Source organism: Peromyscus californicus, unplaced genomic scaffold (genome assembly GCF_007827085.1).
Source record: "Peromyscus californicus insignis strain IS unplaced genomic scaffold, ASM782708v3 Scaffold_7__1_contigs__length_154581171, whole genome shotgun sequence".
Lineage (NCBI taxonomy): Eukaryota > Metazoa > Chordata > Mammalia > Rodentia > Cricetidae > Peromyscus > Peromyscus californicus.
Window position 1 is genome coordinate 18772416 of NW_026294595.1, and position 21151 is coordinate 18793566.

At 35.1% G+C, this 21151-nt stretch overlaps 1 non-coding gene across 1 annotated transcript; it reads left to right on the forward strand.

Moving 5' to 3' along the window:
* The first annotated feature begins 19057 nt into the window (after nt 1-19057).
* Nucleotides 19058-19163, forward strand: LOC128102819 (U6 spliceosomal RNA). The gene has a single exon (XR_008215565.1). It is a non-coding gene; the product is annotated as a U6 spliceosomal RNA (small nuclear RNA).
* Nucleotides 19164-21151: the final 1988 nt, after the last annotated feature.

Sequence of the window (21151 nt, forward strand, 5' to 3'; positions counted from 1 at the left end):
ATGGGGTCATCCCTAAATGCTACAGAATTTTAAATGCCATGTAAATTTAATATGTGGTTTTTTTTTATCAATTGAAGAGAGATAACATATCCTCATTCCTGAAGCAATTGAGTTGCATCATATTACTTCTTATCTCAATCTTTGACTTGCTGTTTACCTGGAACAATCTATTTTTTTTTCCAAGATGAGAGACTGGAAATTTCAGTACTTGAGCCAAAATCAATTAATATTTTCTTAATATAATTGCAGAATAATTGTAGTTGTATACTATTTCATCATGCATCTAATAAAATAAGAAATTCTAATGTGAAAAATATGTTCAATGTAATCACCATTTCAGTAATGAAAATGCATGATGACAAGGTTCAGTGTTGTTGGGAGTTTTTACTCTTTTGGAGGACTGCCACTCAGCTCCCAAATAAATCACACATGGAGGCTTATTCTTAACTATAAATGCCCAGCTTTAGCTTAGCTTGTTTCTTGCCAGCTTTCCTTAACATTAAATTATCCCATATACCTTTTGTCTCTGGACTTTACCCTGTCTCTAACTTCTGTAGATCTTACTCTTACTCCATGGCTTGCTGTGCAGCTGGGTGGCTGGCCCCTGGAGTCCTTCTACTCTTCTTCTCTCCTCCCAGAGTTTTTCTTCTACATATATTCTATCTGCCTGCCAGCCCTGCCTAGGCTTTCTCCTGCATCACTGTTGGCCATTCAGATCTTTATTAGACCATCAGATGTTTTAGATAGGCATAGTAACATAGCTTCACAGAGTTAAACAAATACAACATAGACAAAAGTAACTCACCTTCAAATAATATTCTACAACAGCACAGCAAGATGCAAGAGAAATGCTTGCTGTTTCTGCTGATGTTGAGCTTCCATGAGAAGAAAGGATTATGCACATTGAGAACTGTGCACCAGGAAGTCCTACCAGTATTTTTCTGTTATTAACACATTACAGTTGGGAGTCAAGATTTCCCTATATGGCAGAAGCCTGTAAGCACTCAGGTCAAAAGGTCAGTGAGAATGCTCAATGAGCAATGGTGGCTACTTCCAAGGCTAACAACCTGAGTTCAATCACCAGAATGCAAATGGTGGAAGAAAAGAACTGATCCCTGCAAGTTGTCCTGTGACCTTCACACTTGTGCCCTGGCATGTGTAAACCCTACACATACACACAATAAACAAATGCAAAAGGAAATTAAAGAGCTGAGGCAGGATCTTGTCATAGCAACTGTCAAAGTTGACTATATTGTTATAGCAGTTTTCAATGCATGTTATCTGTTAAAATTTGAGAAGTCACACATATCCCTTTCCCTTCCTTGAAGAACTTTGTAAGGTGAGAACCATTGTCAGTCATTCCTATAATGAAATATGATACTAATCCACAAAGTTTAATGTGTCTGAATTCTTTGTCATGTTGATTTATGAAACACAGGTTAAAAGAAATATCTTAGTTTTGTTAAGACTAAATGTCTCAAAACTCATTGTCTCTCAGTAAGTGTAGGCATGTTTATGCAAGGGCTCACATTTGACTCTGTTGTGAAGAAGAGAATCTGGAGTAACTACCTGTGACTGCTGTCTTCTCATGGTTTCCCTTGCTTTTGCCTTAAGAACTAGTCTCCTTCAAGGAATCAGGTGTTTCAGGAAAGGAGGAACAGCATCAGTGAGTTCAATTTAGAGTGCAAAATGTCAGCAGTATCTCTTCATATCACCAAAGTCTCACAAACTGGAATTTTTAAATAATCATTTAAAACTGGACCTGACATGTTTCTGACAACATCACCCATTTCTTTTTGGCAAGACTGGGGAAAAAATGCCTACATTCAGTTTGTGTGCTGCAATTACTTTATATTTCACCATTCAAATTCTACAATTTATGAGAAGCAGAAACAGGATTAGGATTTTTATACTTTGCAATATAAATATATAAAAATGCAATAGACTGTGATTTTGTAACCTCTCATAATTTCTTGCCAACTTTGGAGTTTTGATTCTTTTTTTTTTACACAAGAAACAAACACTTCATTGTAAATGAAAATTCTATTATACTGATTTTTTTCCAATATCAATGTCTGTTTGAATCATTTTTCAGGTACAGGTCAAGACTTTTTCTTTTCTTCATATAGGAAAGTATATTTAATTAAAATTATTATTTATTAACAAACCTTAAATAGTGACTACCTTATCTCATTTTGTAAACTGAACACACAAATCTCCCATGAGTCACCAGGAACCAGAGTTCACTATTATACATTCTGAAAATTTTGAATGTGTGCCTTTCTGCTCTATGATTTCCCAATGGCAATGTCCTTACTGCTGTATTCATAATAGACAAAAAGTGGAAAGAATCTAGATGTCCCTCAACAGATGAATGAATAAAGAACATATGGAACATTTATACAACAATGTATTATTCATCCATTAAAAAAAATCACTGAATTCACAGGTAAGTTGTTGAAACAAGAATAACATCATCTTGAGTGAGGTAACCCAGACCTAGAAAGATAAACATTGTATGTATTAACTTACATGTGAAAACTAACTACTAAGTCAATGATAACCAAGTCATCATCTATACAATATCAGAGTTTAGGTATAAATTAAGGGACTGGGGGTGGAGTTGGTGAATAGATAGATGTCCCTAGAAGAGGGAAATATAATATATAGGGATGGAAGAATTAAATGGATATGGGGAGGGAAGAATGGGATGAGGGAGGAAATATGGGAAGAAAAAGCTAAATTTAAGCACCATTTGAGTAAAATTATAAAAACCTAATGCAGTAGAATTTTTCTAAAAGACATATATTAATGAAGGTGATCTAAATGAAATCACCAAATAATGGGGGAAACATATCTTTACCTGGACATCTCTTCTCACTAAAGGAAGCTTCCAGTACCAGGAATTGGTTACATCTAATGAAGTTTTGGTTCCTAAACATGATCTATAGTTTCTAATTTTGAATTGTCCACTCAATAAAACTTTAGGCAAACCTTCCAATTTTTGATAGATTTAGGTATTTCTACTGTATGTACATTAGAAATTATAATAGTGTTTAGTTTTCTGCCATCAAAGAAAAGAAATAAGACTACTTAGCATAATATCTGTTGCAAATATTTAGCTAAATGTTCTGGTTCTGTTCGAGATTTCTTTCTATATGCTGTGAATGTGTTGCTTTGATTGACTGATAAATAAAATGCTGATTGGCCAGTAGCCAGGCAGGAAGTATGGTATAGGCATGATAAACAGAGAGCAGAATGCTGGGAAGTGGAAGGCTGAGTGAGGAGATGCTGCCAGCTGCTGCCATGAGAAGCAAGATGTAAAGTACTGGTAACCCACAAGTCATGTGAAAACTTATAGGTTGATAGAAATGGGTTAATTTAAGATATAAGAACTAGATAGCAAGAAGCCTGCCATGGCTATACAGTTTATAAGTAATTTAAGTCTCTGTGTGTTTACTTGGGTCTGAGCAGCTGCAGGCCTGAGAGGGACTGGAGAAAACTCCAGCTACATGGTTCATTTTTGGTTTTATTGTAGCTAGATTCAGAAATACATAGGAAAGGACTCACATATGTTTGTATCTGGGATGATGTTTTCAGTTAGTTTTAATGGAGAAGCATTCACTGTAAATGTAGATGGTACAAGCTCATGGGCTTGAGTTATCAGCTGAAGAAAAATAAAAATAAACAAGAAAGAAAATTGAGCACCATCACATATCTGTCTGTTTCCTGACAGTAACTGAATATGAATAGGTAAGTGCCTCATGTTTCCTCTGACTTCACTGCCAGGGTGGACTGTCCCCCAAAATGATGAGCCAAATAAACTCCTCCTCATGTTTTTTTATACTGAATTTCTGTCTTAGCAATAAGAAAAATACTACATTAACCAGTAAAGATTAACTTTTGACTTCAATGTTTTGTTTTCTCCTGACATAGCTGTGTTCTGCTTTTCTTGTTTGCAGGTACTTCTAGGCTCCTCCTTTTCATTTTATCTCACTTTCCCCCCTCTGATCTCACTCAGTTAGTTCCTATCTGAGCTCATGGCTCAGTTACTTGCTCCAAGCAATTCTTTCTTTGTTGAGTTTCCTTTGTTATTTGTTTCTGAGATGTGATAATTGTTTGCTCTAGTGTCAAGAAACTTTATTTAGAGAAGGCTAAATTGTTGGCTCAGAAATGAAGTGTGTATTGTTCTAATAGAAGATTTGAGTTCATTTCCCAATGCCAATGTCTGGTGGCTCACAACTGCTTATAAATCTATCTCCAGTGAATCTCACACCATAGTCTCGCATCTGTGAACACTGAACTCATGTTCAAACTCATATACACATGCATATATACAGATGACTAAAATAGAATTTCCAAATATAAACATGAATATCTCTTGCACTATTTTGGTTACATCATCCATACTATTTCTAGCAATATCTTTAGAATAATATGTCACCTTCTTTTTGTATATAAGTGTTTATAGATGTCTACCCATTGGCTTGGCATGATCTCATGGTGGTTAGAACTCTGTGCTGTGGATATCAGTGTTCAACTCAAGGATCAATTCTTATTCTTTTAATATCATCTGTTATCCACAACACTGTATACTTGCCCAGTGGAAAGTATTATCACTGATTTCTTTATTCTTTTGATTAAAATGCATTGGGATAACAATTAAATATCATTTCCTCATCAGAATAGTCATTTTCAAAGGGATGAAAGATTAACACTTTAAGAAGGAGATGAAGAAAAAAATCTTGGCTATGTCTGTTGAGAATAAAAATTAATATAGCTATTATGGAAAGTTTAAAAAAGAATGACCACATAGTCCAGGAATGGCTCCATATAATAGTGTCACAAAATAAATGAAATAAACATTTTTATGAAACACCTTATTTGATTAATCGTGTTTATTAAATTGCTATTAATACTAGGAAGAACCCCAACACCTTACCTTCCTCTTCCGTCCTCATAATATCAGGTCTAGCTTCAGTTGCTATTGTTCCTCAGAAATTCTCCCTTCTATACTGTTCCCATGTTCTCAGCAATACCTTAGGAATTGCAGTTTGTCTACCAGTACAACCTAGTGAGTGACCAAGGTCCATGCCCTTTTGACTCAATCTATACTCCCAAGCCTAAAGTGACTTACAGCCTAGACAACAGCCTAATATGGTGAGTGACCCAGATCTGGTCCAGCCACATTATCCACACTCTCGGGCATAGCTCAGGTGGCACAGTTTCTGTACTAACACAAGCAGACCTATATAGAATTTACTTTTGCATACTTACTTGGTTAACGATGAATTAGAAGCACCTGTAGTTCTCCAATTAAAGACTAATACTGAGACTTTACATGAATAATGTCTGATATTGCTAGGTGATATAATCTCACAGCAAACTCCCTATTCCTCTGGATCTTATAATCTGTTTCTATCTCTTTTACAATGTTCTTTGAATCTTAGGTGCAGGAATGCTTGTTAGATGCATTTATTGCGATTGGGATCCACAACTCTGCATTTTGATTGTTAGTGGTGTTCTATAGTGGTCTCTGCCTAACACAAGAAGTTTCCTTTATGAGGGCTGAAAACTACACTTATCTGTGGATATAAGGACAAATATTTATAGATTGTTGTTGAGTATTATTTTGGTTTAGTAAGTTAGTGGTTGCTCAAACATGACCTGTAAAAGGATGACACTGATAAACATGCCAAACTGAGTAGAGACCAACACACTGGGCCTAAACCCTACAAAAAAAATATTATAGTCAACTCAGGAAAGCTGGGAATAGGAAAGCTGAACTTCCCCAGGGAGGAAGAGATCAATTAGCTGTCCACTTCCAATACTTTAGCTGTGAACATATGCATACATTTAAGTTTATATGGACTGAGCAGTTTATATTTTGGAATATGTACGTATGTAAATATAAGCATACAATGATAGTTAATGAAAAAAGAAGTCATAAATTTGAAGGAGACCAGGGAGCAGCTTATGGAAGTCTTTGCAGAGAGGAAGGGAAAAGGAGAAAGATAATTAAATTATGATTTCAATAAATAAATACTGATTGTATGAAGGATTGACCTATCAACTCATCAAAACTTCAAAATTAACCAACTGTGGACAACAATCAAAACAAAAATGAACTTCCATTCAAGAGAAGCAGATGAAAATTCACAATAAACAATGGATAAAAGAAATTCACATGTCACTGTCACATAACAAAAGCACAAACAACATAAAAGGCAAAAATAATATGTCATTATCATAAATCTTGCTAAGTCCATAGCAATGTTCTGTGATGAGAATTACCTGCATGAACTCCAGAACACAGAATTAAAAGAACAATTAAAAACTCCATTCACTAATTCAAGGAGTTGGATGAAAAACACTCCAATGAATTCAATGAGGGTAAAAAATGAACTCCTGTGTGATGTTCAGGAAGATATAAATGTGAGGCTGGGTAAAATTATGAAGAGAATTTAGAATTTGAAAACTGAATTAAGTAAGTAGATAGAAATACTGACAAAAACTCAAGGTGAAATGAAGATAGATAGAATTGAAAAACTGAATAACTCAATTAGAAAACAGAAAAAAAAGTTTACTAGTATTATGGATAAAGGACATGATACACAATCAGGACCTGAAGATGAAATAGAAGAATTGGGCCTCTCTTTCAATGAATATGAAAATATTTTTTAAAAACATAAAAGTAATGTGCAAGAATAAGGAGTCATCATGAAACCCATGAAGTCTATGAATTATAGGCATAGAAGAAACAGAAGACTCTGAAGTCTAAGGCACAGACTAGATATCCAATTGTATTAGAGAAGAATACTTGACAAATTAAGGAAAACATACCCACAAATTTACAAGAAGCACATAGAACACCAAAAAGAGAGGACCAGAAAAAATTTCTCATGCCATATCATAGTTAAAACATTAAATATACAGAACAAATAAATAGCAGTGGAAGTTGTAAGGAAAAAATTCTCAAGTTAATATAAAGGAAGACCCATCAGGATAAAAGCTGATTTCTCTATAGAAACTTCAAAAGTCAGAATAGCTTGGAGCAATGTAGTCCAAGTTTGAAAAGATCACAGAAGACAACCCAGAGAACTTTACCTATCAAAAGAATCTGAAATAGTTGAAAGAGAAAGAAAAGTTTCCCATGATACAAACAAACACGTGAAAAGAACTCTTGTCCACTCACCAGCCCTACAGGGAATACTGCAAGCAATACTTGCAACTGAGAAGAGGAATAGGCATACTCAAGAGACATGGAAAGAAAACAAATGAGGCTATAATTAATCAAACACAAAATAGAACTAAGAATACGAACAGCAAGACAAAATGACAGTAATCAACACATATCATTCAGTAAGTCTGAATATTTATGGCCTCAAATTTCTAGTCAGAAGACACAGTCATTTCAATAGATTAAAATACGCCGGGCGCGGTGGTGGCGCACGCCTTTAATCCCAGCACTTGGGAGGCAGAGCCAGGCGGATCTCTGTGAGTTCGAGGCCAGCCTGGACTACCAAGTAAGTTCCAGGAAAGGCGCAAAGCTACACAGAGAAACCCTGTCTCGAAAAACCAAAAACAAAAAAAAAAAAACAAAAAAAAAACCAAAATACATCTTTTGTGCTCTACAAGAAACTCACTTCACCTTCAAACAAACACTGCAGAGTGAAAACATGGAAAAATATATTTGAAGTAAATGTGATCAGGAAGCAAGAGAACATTGCAATCCTAATATCTGACAAAATAAACTTCAGATTAAATTAATAGGAAGCTATAAAGAAGGAAAATAAATTACTCTCAAAGAAACAAGAAAGCATTACAATCTAAAGGATATAAAGACCAAATTCTAGTTCATCCAATTTCAAAAAAAGGCATTTCACTGGAATCGATGACACAGATTAACTACAACCAAGTAATGGATGGTAGTAGATGATTTCAGTAGTCTATAATCACCAGTAGATATGCCATCTGAACAAAAAAATTAAGAGAAACATTATAATTAAATATACATACATCAAGTATGCCTGATAAATATCTACAAAACGTTTTACTCAAATATCAAGGAATATATATTCTACTCAGCAGTCTGTGGAATTTTTCCTAAAATTGACCATTATGGGGACACAAAATCTAAACAAATGCAGAAAAATAGAAAATAATTCTGTGTATCTTATATGACCACAATGAAATGAAGCTTTAACTCAAAAGTAAATGAATCTCTAGTAACTGCATGAAATAATAGAGATTACTCCACAAATTACTAAATGATGAACAGCTGAAAGAAAAAATAAAAATCACATTTTGTAATTAAATCAAAATGAAAATATAACAGAACCGCAGTGACACATTAAAAGCAGTCTTAAGAGAAAAATTTATAGTTCTAAGTGCCTATATTAAAGAATCAGTAAAAGCACAAATAAGTGGATTAATGATGCATCTCAAGTACTTGAAACACCTTCCAGCCACTCCACTCTCCACGCAGCTCTATGACCACATGATGTCCTGTGACTTGGAACTCTATGTAGGGATGCCAAGATCCAGACTTTTTCAACTGCCTTCTAGCCATCCTTCCTACCATGCAACTTATGATCACAGATGCCACCCAAGAATACTTTATTACTGTGATGTGAAAACTAATGTAGGAATCCATAGTACCACTCTGCCTTCCAGGACCATTCCAGGACCACCTGAAGTCCTGCCAAATAGAACTTCAGGCTTGGAACTTGCAGGTCAAATTCACATGCCCACTAGCCAGCCATATCACTTATTACATCACTCATGGACAGTGTAGAGTCTCACAATCTGGAAACCTAGGTAGAGATTCCCAGAGTCAATCCACATACTTTCTTATCAGCCACCCCACACACTGTTCTAGGAATGTGATTGCTTGGAATCCTGCAATCTGGAACCCCACATAGGGAAAGCCAGAACCATTCTACTCCCCGACTTACAAAGTGACTCTGTGCCACAGAGTGTCCTGAGCCTTTGAACACAGAGAAAGACACACAACCTCTCTTCCAACTCATTGATGCTCCCTGAGGGCAATACAGGATCCTATGATATGCCCCCATGGAGCACCACCCACTCCTACTGTGACATCAGCCCCTTCCAGCCAAATGCCACTATTAGAAACAGCTGAGTCCTCTATACCCTTTTGAAGATCAGCAGCAATAATCTTTGAAGTCTACAGAAAGCTTTTTCCTGGACTCAGAAATTACATCTATCCCTAGGTGAGCTCAGGTGAATATTAACACCCAACCAACAGAGTAACTCCCAAGACTGAACACCAAATTTTTTCAACTGGCCTACACTCTGACAAAATGAGGGAACAGCAAATATAGATTCAAACAGCTATACCACAAGAACAGATATCCTTACTAATAAACAACAGAAATGACCTTACTCCATCTGCCTAGGTGTCTTAGCCAAGTTATAAAAATCATGAAAAAAAACCCAAAGCAATATATCTCCTCCAGAAATTAGCACCTGCACCATTTGTCCTCTGAAAAAAAGAAAAGCTTAGCTGGTGAACACGGTGATGATTGGAAAGTAGCAATTGTAGATATGTTCAAGGAATTCTAAGAGCAATTGCTTGAGAAAAGTCTGTGAATTCATAGTTGAATGAAATAAGGAGAACAATTCAAGGTATGAGACTAGAACTTAATAAAAAGAATCTCTGATGAAGAGCAAAATAAATAATCCATAAACAAGTAACAGCTCTAAGAATGTAGGAGGATTAGAGGACTATTGAAATTTAAGATGCAGAAAGGCAATTCATATATTTATTTCCATAAAATTTGAAAACCACTTTTATAAAGAGGTAACTAATGGATCTTCAAATACTTATTTTGAAATGAGTATATTTCTAAAACATGCCAAGGCTAACAATTCTGTTTCCTTCTCTCTTCTTGAAGCAAATATAAATAGATAGTATTTTATTTAGTTATAATATATCTTATAAAATTAATCAATTTGATTTATCCTCTTTTCTAATTCTATAGTTTTGTCATATTCTAATATTATATACTTCTCTTTCCTCAAGTATTAATTTTTCTTTTACCTTTTTCCATCAAATCATATTATCTGTGGTGTTTTAAATACGTATGGCCCTTGCAGACTCTTGTGTTTGAATCCTTGACCCAAAAGGAGTGGCACTATTAGGAGGTGTGACCATGCTTGAGGAAGTGTGTCACTGTGGGGGTGGGCTTTGAAGTTTTATATACTCAAGCAATGCTCAGTGTGGAGCAGTCTCTCCTTCAGTTGCCTGCAAATCAAGATGTAGAATTTTCAGATCCTTCTCCAGCTCCATGTCTTTCTGCATGCCAGAATGTCCCACCATGATGATAATGGACTAAACCTCTGAAACTCTAAGTCAGACATAATTAAATGCTTTTCTTTATAAGAGTTGCCATGGTCATGGTGTCTCTTCACAACAGTAGAAACCCTAAGATATTAGCTATAATTGAATGAATTATATAACTTAGTCTTTTATTATCTTTATGCCTTTTCTATTAACTCATTAGTTGTTTAAGAGCATTTTAAATGTTTATAGACATGAGCTACTGAAAATATCTTTTTTTTTATTTGTTTCTATGTTGCATGGTTCATTTGTATACATTTTATATTCTAAGCAATGGAAAAGGATAATCTCTATAAAGGAAGAAATAAAAACAGAATATTTTCCAAGTACTTTATGTACATATGTGGGAATGTTACAATGAAATTCCTTATTTTGTATAATGAACACATACTAACAAAAGAGGAAAATGAAGAAAAATGATATAGATCAAGCTGTACAATGTATAGTCCAAGTATTTGTTATCCCTTACCTTTGTATATCTGGTTTAGTTTAGGTTTACTTTGATGGAAAACCTGTTTGTTAGACAGATTATCACTTACATAGTGGAAACAATATTATTTGATACATAAACATTTATGACTATTATGTCTTCTTAGTTGATCACTATTTATATTATTATATTTTATCACACATAATTTATATTAACATTTTTATCATAAATCCTAGAGGGTAGAACATTATAAAATAAGTTATGTTTTAACTAGCACTTACAAATCATATCTTTTGTTTAGTAACTTCATTTCCAACTTGTATGGTTCTATTTACATTACGAACAGAGCTTTGATGTTTTTATTATATATGATCTTATTTTAATCAATCACTTATTTGAATTTATATTTTTTAAATTATTAATTGTGAACTTGCTCATTAAAATTAACAAAGAAACTACTCAATCAAAGAAAATGAAACAATATGTTAAGCAAATGATAACCAAACCAAACCAAACAAAAACAACCAAACAAAAGAACACTCAGAAACAGAACATGCAGGTAATATATGACACTATAAAAGACCAAACCAATGAATAATAGGTTTAGAGAAAGGGTAAGAAAGGGTAAGGTCAAGTGCACAGACAGTATTTTCACCAAATTTATAGAAAAAAAATTTCCCTAATATAAGAAAGAAATGTCTATCAAGGTACAAGAGACATTCAGAACACCAAATGGGAGCAAAAAAGAAATTCTCACATCACATAATAATCAAATCACCAAATATAGAGAACAAAGAGGATATTGAAATTACCAAGAGAGAAAGACTGAATTACATATAAAGACTGCTCCATAAGAAAACACTTGATCTTCCAATTAAGGTATTAAAAGCAAGAAGGGCTTGAATGGATGTTCTCTGAGTTATCAAAAGACAACAGATGCCAACCTAAATTTTTGAACATATACATATATACAAGTATAATAATACGTTATACACACATGCATATATATATATATATATATATATATATATATATTCAGTCATACTAGGTGACAGAAAGACTTTCCAAGATAAAACAAAAAGATTTAAAGAATATTTGCCTAATAAGCCAACTCTACATATGATACTTCTGAAGAGAAGATTAAACACACCCAAGAGGGCATAAGGAAAAAAACTTTCAGAAAAGCTATTCTATAAGAATCTAAGAAAATAACAGCACAACAACAAAATAACAAAAATTAGTAAGCACTGTTCAACAATAAATCTCATCAAAAAATTTCAGTATCTATATATAAAGACACAGACTAACTGATTGTGTTAGAAAACATGATCCATCTTTTCTTTTTTCTTTGATAGGGAAATCATTTATTAAACTCCAAAAAGGCCTCATACAGACACTGGACATCACATTCCAATGGGAGGATCTTGTGGCTTTCTCTGTCCCATGCTTTTGGAAAAGAACAAGACCCCATGTGACTGTGGTTACTGGGTGATTTCCAAATCATCTTAGGGCACAGAAATCAGGAGAAGAAGGAATGCACATGAGGTGCCTTGCAGCATTGGCCACATGATGAGCCTAGCTGTTCTTAAGGTAATTAAATACTCTCAGATGATCAGGATCAGAGTCCTTACCATCACCTAAGAAAGAGGTTCACACTGTTCCCAGTCAGGTTGATGCTGGAGTGTCTTTGTTCATCTTTCAAGAACTATTGAAGCTATTAATTGAGAACTTAGAATGTTGAAAGAATTTGCATTTGCTTATCACTGTGTTTAATGTAAACAGTTCCTTTTGAAAAACCAGAGATCTCAAAGAATATTGAACTTTTACAAATATTTATCAACCATTTGCATTTTATCTTGATTTTAAAAACTCTCCTGTATCCATTCATCCCTGCACTCCTTCCTATACATCAGACTGCCAATGTCCTTCAGGGTGCACTCAGAGTCCATTTTGATCCACAACCCCTCCAGCCAGAGTCTTTCAGTTTGGCTTCACGCTTCATGTTAGACAAGAAACAACATGTAGACCCCCTATGTGTGGCACACTGTCACATTGACTTTTCTGTTTGAGCACTGAAGAATATGGGTCCAGAACTCTGTAAATCATCAGGGACAACTACAGTGCTGAGTATCATAGAAAAGTAGGGTATACAAGAGGGAATAGGTATGAGGTGAAGAACGAGGTCAACAAACTCATTTCTGAACTGGAACTATGAGGAAAGTCTGGGACAGAAAGCCTTTGTGATTTTACAGGTATGTTCTCAGTACCATGCCACTAGTCTAGGTGGTTCAGGTGGACCATAGCGGCTAGCAAGCTAGGTTTCTGTAGTTTCCAGCTTCTCGGGAAGCAGCAGCTCTCTGTTCTTGGCAGGAATGCCCCCATTCACCACTCCCAGGGCAGACTTCCAGGACTAAGTGATTTGGCTTCTTTTCCCCCTGAATTGGGCCATTTCCTTCTCTTTCAATAGTCACTCTTCTTTACATTCAGAAAAAATTTCCCAACCACCAGATCAAAGTATTGTTTTCCACAGTCTGATGATTGCTTTCTCCTATTCACTCCATTTCCCCCAAATTAATTAGCATATGATATGCATAATTACTTAATAATTGACTTCATTCATTGTTTACACTGTATTTAAACTCCACTAGAATACAAACCCCATCTGTCCTGCCTATTGCTATACCTTTGATTACTGAAAAAAAAATTTAGCATAATAGCAATAATTTTTGATGGTAGTTGCTGTTGCTTAAGAAATACACAATTTCACAAAATATTTGAAAAATTAAACAAACTTGAAATATTTTGGAAGAGGCTTCTGCCAGGGTCACAGAACACTAGGAAGGCTATTGTCCTGCATAGGAATTCCTTGGAGGTGATGGGTCTGTATGTATGTGCACATACACATGTGCACACACATGTTGTTTTGTTTGTTTGTTTGTTTTGTGTGTGTGTGTTCAAAATGAAGAGATGTGAAACTTTTGCTTGGCTTTTGGAAGACCATGTTTGTTGAAGACAAAAGATCTACTCATTTTGCACCCAGCCCTTCCCATTCTACTGCTGCCATAAACATTGCTGATCAGAAACAACAACACTGTTGCTTTTTAAGTCAGGATCTCACAAGATATCGAACGAATCCCCCCAAAATACTAATGCACATGCACATTTTAAAAGGAATGGAAGCCCTCAATTTCTGGCTTTTCAGCAATTATTCACATTTTATAGCTTCTGACTATCACTGTGTCACCATTGTTTGATACATATATTCTTCATTCAGAGACTCAGAGATTTTAGTAAGTACATAAATACTGCTTTATACAATTCCTGTTATAGATTTCCTTAAATATATGCTCTGATTACTAAATCTGTTCAAGGAAGCCACCAATTTTACTCACTATTGAGGTTCACAATGGAACCCAGGTATAGTGACACACGTCTCTACCTGGGAAGACGAGACAGTAAGATCTTGGGTTCTAGGATTGCCAAAACAACATGGAACCCCTTTCTCAAAATACAAGCTACCAAACAACCAAACAAGAAGAAAAAATTCAAAGTAACAAAATAAGAGATTTACAATGGTTCATTATAAAACTGGAAAATATTGTACCTAAAAGCCTTTTCTAATTGTTTAACCAGTGTTTTCTCGTATTAGTAGACATAAAATTGCTTTTGAACATTCAAAATGTGGAAGAACCTTTTGGGGGAAGGTTTTCTCAAAGTTATTTATTTTATTTTTTGACATTATAGTACAATAATATAATTTCCCCTTTCCAGTTCCTCTCTCCAAACCCTCAACCTCTTTTTATTAACTGTGGTTAGGTAAGATACATATGTTATATAAATATGTATGTGCACATATTATGTGTGTATATATATTCCTAAATATATAAGTACAATATGCTCAGTCTGTATAGTGTTACTTGTGTGTGTTTTCAAGTCTGGCAGTTTGATATTGAATACCCACTTGGTACGATCTTCCCTGAGGAAGACCATTTCTCCCACTCTCAGCATTCTTAATTGCCTTTAGTTCTTTGTATATGGTTCAGGCTTCATAAGCTTTCCTCATGTCCATTTTAGCATATCTATTGTCTTTTGTTCAGCACATGATTATGCAGTCATATTGGTGAGACTGTATGGGTGTAGCTTCTGTCATTAGTAGGAAGCACATCAAACTCTCTCCATGGGTAGTTGGCTAGATGTCCTGGAATGGGCGTGTTTTCCCTTTTGTTGAACAGGTTTTCAGTCCAACTTATGAACTTTTGGTGACTGCCACGGTATGTGTGCCATTAATACATTCATAGTTTTATCTTGCCATGCTAATAGTTGTTTGATGTTTCACAGACATCATAGTTTGGTAAGACTGTTTTATTTCTTTCCCCCTCTAGAAGATTGCCTGGTGCATGGCTTCTGGTATCATGAAAGCTAGTACTCAAGAAGGAGGCACTCGGGTTAGTTTCAGCTCAGGGCCCAAGGCCCTGTGCCTAAAATGCATGATGTCTTCAGCAATAGAGACTTATCCTACACCTCTGGCAAAGGGGGTGGTCAATCAAGGATGATAGTAATTGCCTGTAACAATTTGGGATTCTCTTATACAACCCTGATCAACAACTCAAAAGAGGGCTTTTCATGCCTGGTATTGTAAGATGGTCTTTAGCTCCCAGAGGAAACACTGTCAGCCCAGAGGAGAAATTTTCACTTAGACTATGTATGTATTTTTGTACACCAATGTACATGCATTATTTAGGTACTTTCAGATGGATAGTTAATATTATAATCCCGTAAGACTTTTTCAGACACCGGTACTATTATTTTAACCTCATGATACCTTGTGCATTTATCTCACCTCACTTATTAGAGCTCCCTTTTTTGTTTCCTCAATTAGATCACTTGTACACTGCTTTTCCTCTTCCTATTGATTTCGTACTCCTACCCAGAAAATGTTCCCTTTTGACTGCCTTGGTTTTGGCAGTTACTGCATGATATGAACTCACATCTAGGATTAGGAACCAGAAGCCACATATGATAGCAAAGATGCAATGTTTGATTTCTGGGTCAGGTCTAACTCACTCAATATGATCTTGCATAGTTAGATCTATTTATCTGTAAATTCATCATTTCAATTTCTTTGCAGTTTGAAGAGCGTGCTGTAGTTATATTCATCAAAATTTCATTATCCATTCCTCAGCTAATTTAGGTTATTTCTATTTTCTAGCTATTATGACTGGAGCAGAAATGAATATGCCTGGGTAAGTATCTGTACAGTATGATGTTGAGTTCTTTAGGCATATCTGGTATGTGGTAAAATGGTAGATTTAATTTTTGATCTCTCAGAATTTTCCACACTGGTTTCTGGAGTGGCTGGACTAGACTGCAATCCCACCAAGAGTGAATAATGGTTCTCTTTTCCCCACATCTCCTCTATGATTAGTTGCCAAATTAACATTCTGAAAAAAAAAATGACCATTTTACCAAAAGTTATTTGTGGATTTAATGTGATCTCAGTCAAAATCTCCATTTCATTCTTCACAGAAATAGAAAAAAAAAACTATCCTAAAGTACCCTGTGTAGCTAAAACACTCCTGAACAAAAGAATAATGCTTGAGGGATTACTATTACAAATCTCAAGATATATTACAGAGCTATAGTAATAAAATCCATAAAATAGTGGAAAAAAAACAGATTAATGGAATAAAATCAAAGACCCAAAACATGAGTTCACAAAACGTCAGCCATTTAATATTTGATAAAGATGCCAAAATTGCACCCTGGAGACAATATAGCATTTTCGTTAAACGATAATGGGATGTCCTCATGCAGAATGAAATTAGACCCATATTTTGCACCTTGCACAAAAACAAACTAGATGGATCAAAGACCTAAATATGAAACCTGAAACACCAAAATTGTTGGAAAAATACATAGGCAGTACCTTAAATGATATCAGAAAAGGCTTTTGGTAGAGGACTTCGTTTGCTCAAGAATTAAGGCCAAGAATTTACAAGTGGTTTGTGCACAGCTAAAGAAACAAGCAACTGGGGGTTGGGGGATTTAGCTCAGTGGAAGAGTGCTTGCCTAGCAAGAATGAGGCCCTAGGTTCGGTCCTCAGCTCTGGGAAAAAAAAGAAAGAAGCAACTGGGTGAATAGGAAGCCAATTGAATGGGAGAAAACCTGTTCCAGTCATGCATCTGACAGAGAAGGAACATCCAGAATCTATGACCAACTAAAAGAAGTAAACACACAAAAAACACAAAGTGAAAAACACACAAAGGACCCATTCAAAATGAGTCTGAGACCTGAATGGAGAATTATCCAAAGGACAAAAAAGTGGTTAAGGTATAATCTCAAGAAAATTTCACTGTTCTTAGCAATTAGGGAAATGCAACTTAAAACAACTTTAAGATTTCATTTTACCCCAGTCAGAATAGCAAAGATCAACAAAGCAGCTGACAACAATTAGGGAATCTTTAAAATACTTTAAAGAAACAACCCAGAATTCTGTGTCTGCTGAAGGGGCAGCAATGACGAGCATATTTGGAACATGTAACAGCACTGTCACTTACCCCTGATTCAACTACATTTTGCAGTACAGGGAAGTTTGAATTTTTTTGCAAGTAATGATTCCTGAATCATTTCTAACTTTGGGATATGAATTAAGCATGAAATGCCCTGCAGACGAATAAAGTTAAAGAAAAATCAATACCTCTCCACTTATCATGTTCCAAGACTGAAAATTCAAAGTCACAGGAGGAAAGGGAAAGTAAATATTTAAGAGGTTCAAAGTGTAAACCATAAAAATAATTCTAGTTATTACTAATGTTTTATTCTTTGGTCTTTTAGTGTCAACCTGTTCTTCAATATAAAAATAATGGAACTGAGAAAATAGTAAATGGAAATGTAAGAGGAGCAATTTGCATGTTTTGCACAGTTTAGCCGTCCACTATGACAAAGTGATTGGATTTTTGCCAAAGATCATGCTGAGAAGAGCTTATGAAAAAGCTAAGGTCCTGTGTCTCAGAAGAGTTGATGGAAAGAAGGAGACTTTGTGGGAAATCCCTTGTTAATAAAGTTGACAGTGGCTACATATTCACCTTTAGACATAGATGTGTTTTCCCTTTCATTATTGCTTTTATATAAAACTGTCTTTTAGCAAATGAGTGTATGGACCAATTATGGTATTCACTAACAATGGGATACTATGGAGCCAGAAAATTTAATGAAACATTAATGTTTACTAAGATGGATGGACTTCCAAACAATCAAGTGAAGAAAGCCAGACATGTGTGCATCTAAAATGTATGGCTGGGTGGTGGTGGCACATGCCTTTAATCCCAGCACTCAGGAGAGAGAGGCAGGCAGATCTCTGTGAGTCTGAGGTCATCCTGGGCTACAGAGTGAGTTCCAGGAAAAGAGAAATTCTATAGCAAAATGTTAAGATTCTGAATACCTCGATGATAGGCACATGAGTGATTCTCATATAATTGTACCATTTTCTGTATTATTAAACATTTATGATACTAGTTTAATATGTTGAATATTTATGATAAAATAAGCCATATTTTAAATATTTAAAATAACAATGTCATGCAATGTTGTATAAAACTATGTACTTGTAACTATTTTGGAATCTAAAACAAATCAAAAGACTTTTTTTAGTTATATTTTTTGAATCTTTTGTGTTTACTAACTTGTATTTAGTAAGAATGTTATTTCAAAGTGGAGAATTCAGTTATCTAGTTAGTAAAATCAGTAAGAACTTCAGCTTTCATAAATTATAAATGGACATACAAGGAAAGGAGTTTATACTACACAAGTCCACATACGTTCAAAATAAAAATATAACTTATAGACACACCCACAAACACATTCATAATTCATTCATGGATAATTTACACATGTCTAGTAAAATTCAATAATTCTTTTTATTAAAATTCCATATATATTATCTATATATCAAATATATATATATATGATTTTTAAAGAATTCTAACCATAATAAAAAATGATGGTCTTGTTTAACACTTTCTGTATTTTATATTAACAAAACTCGATTCTCTATAAAATATAATAAAACATAATCATTTTAATAAATACAAGATTTCTGTCTATTAAAATTTTTTAAATTGTAAAGGCATTCTAAAAGCCACCCTTTTAAAACAAAAAACTATATGAGGCAAAATATTCTTTAAAATACAAAGCCACATATACAAATGAAATAAAAACCAATGATATAACAAACCAACTATCCCTGTGAAATTCACTTAAAATGTTTAAAAATACAAATTATAAAGTAATATTGGAACAATACAGAGAAGATTAGCATGGTCCCTGCACAATGATGACACAAAAAAGACTTAAAAGACCTCAACCAACAAAGAAGTTGATAAAATACCCTAAGGGTTAAAACACATTTTTCTTTTTCTTTTTTGAGACATGGTTTCCCTGTGTAGCTTTGGTGCCTGTCCTGGATTTTGCTCTGGAGACCAGGTTGGCCTTGAACTCACAGAGATCCTCCTGGCTCTGTCTCCTGAGTACTGGGATTAAAGGTGTGCGCCACCACAGGCCAGCCTTTAAAACACATTTTTCTTTTTTTTTTTCCTTCTTTTTATTTTTTAATTTTTAATTTTTATTTTGCAATACAATTCAGTTCTACATATCAGCCATGGATTCCCTTGTTCTCCCCCCTCCGGCCCCCCTCAACTTCCCCCAAACCCACCCCCCATTCCCACCTTCTCCAGGTCAAAGCCTTCCCCGAGGACTGAGATCAACCTGGTAGACTCAGTTCAGGTAGGTCCAGTCCCCTCCTCCCAGGCCGAGCCAAACAATCCTGCATAGGCCCCAGGTTTCAAACAACCAACTCATGCAATGAGCACAGGACCTGGTCCCACTGCCTGGATGCCTCCCAAACAGATCAAGCCAAGTAACTGTCTCACCCATTCAGAGGGCCTGATCCAGTTGGGGACCCCTCAGCCATTGGTTCATAGTTCATGTGTTTCCATTCGTTTGGCTATTTGTCCCTGAAAACACATTTTTCTAATAAACATATTTCTTCTCCTTCATGAGAGAGCTCATGTTGGACCGAATGCTTGCCTGCTTCCTGGCAGCCTAGGGATGACTATTTCTCCATGCCTGCCCAACTACAATAATCTGCCTTGTGATCCCAATTGTTGAACACATGTACTGTCTACTAGAATTTCTAAGCTCCAAAGTCAGAGCTGCTTCCTAGATATGCATCTTCTGTAGCTCTTGGCTACTCATAGCTGCACATTTTATTTAGATTTTCAAGAAAAAGAGAAATTGGAAAATTATGTAAGAATTAGGATGCATTCAATTTTGACTTCAGATTGGGATTACAATGTTTGTAAAAAACATATATTGTTAGTTTTCATGTCAGAAAGGAGATCTTTCTATGCAACTTGAACATGTTGGTGAGATTGAAGGAGGGAAGTGCTTTTGTGTGTATGTGTGTGTGTGTGTGTGTGTATGTGTGTGTGTGTGTGTGTGTGTGTGTGTACATATGTGTGTGTTTTCCTTGCCTATTCAGTTCAATACATCCTCCCTAGTCTTTGTTGACAAGCCATTCTGATGATTTTACTGTGTTCTTTTTTTTCTTGGAGATCAGAGTCTTTTAGAGTCAGAGAAGAAGATGATTCTAATGAGCTCTTTTTAAACTCACATTTATTCTTTGCCCACATATATTAGTTGTAGTAATAATGAGTTTCACTAGGACATTTTCACATACATACGTAGTATAAAATTCATATTTTCCTCTTTCCATCTCTTGTCTTCTTCCACTCTCATTGATCCCCACTTCTTCCTTTTTTCTGGTAAAACTGATCAGATATGAGTCTCTGCAGTTATGACTGTGCACCATTATAGGAGCTTTTCTGAAAAAAAGCTGACAGCAGCACCAGTGTGCAGGTCCAAACTTAGTTTGTTAGAAGGCAATTTGATGGCAATTTCTCCTCTTTTATGATCTCCCTTCTAATAAAATACCTAAAACAGTTATCTAGGAAAAGTTAAACATAAAGGGAAAAGATGCAGACTTGGGGAAAGTAGACATGTACAACAATGTTTTTTGGGTGTAACTAGGTGAGTCTTTGATATTTGAAATTTTAATATCAAATATCTTACAAACCCATGCCTTGCAACATTATAGTATGTTTAACAAAATTATAATCACAGAAATAGGCAAAGTATATGTAGGAAATTTCTATCCCCTTGTATTTGTGGGATTCTGGCTCTTCTCATGCAGGGCAGTTTCCCAAGGATATAGGAATGGATGTACTAGGAAACCCATACACATAGGTAAATGAGTGTGTTTGCAGCTATGTTATGCTTATGAAATTTCTTCATTAGGA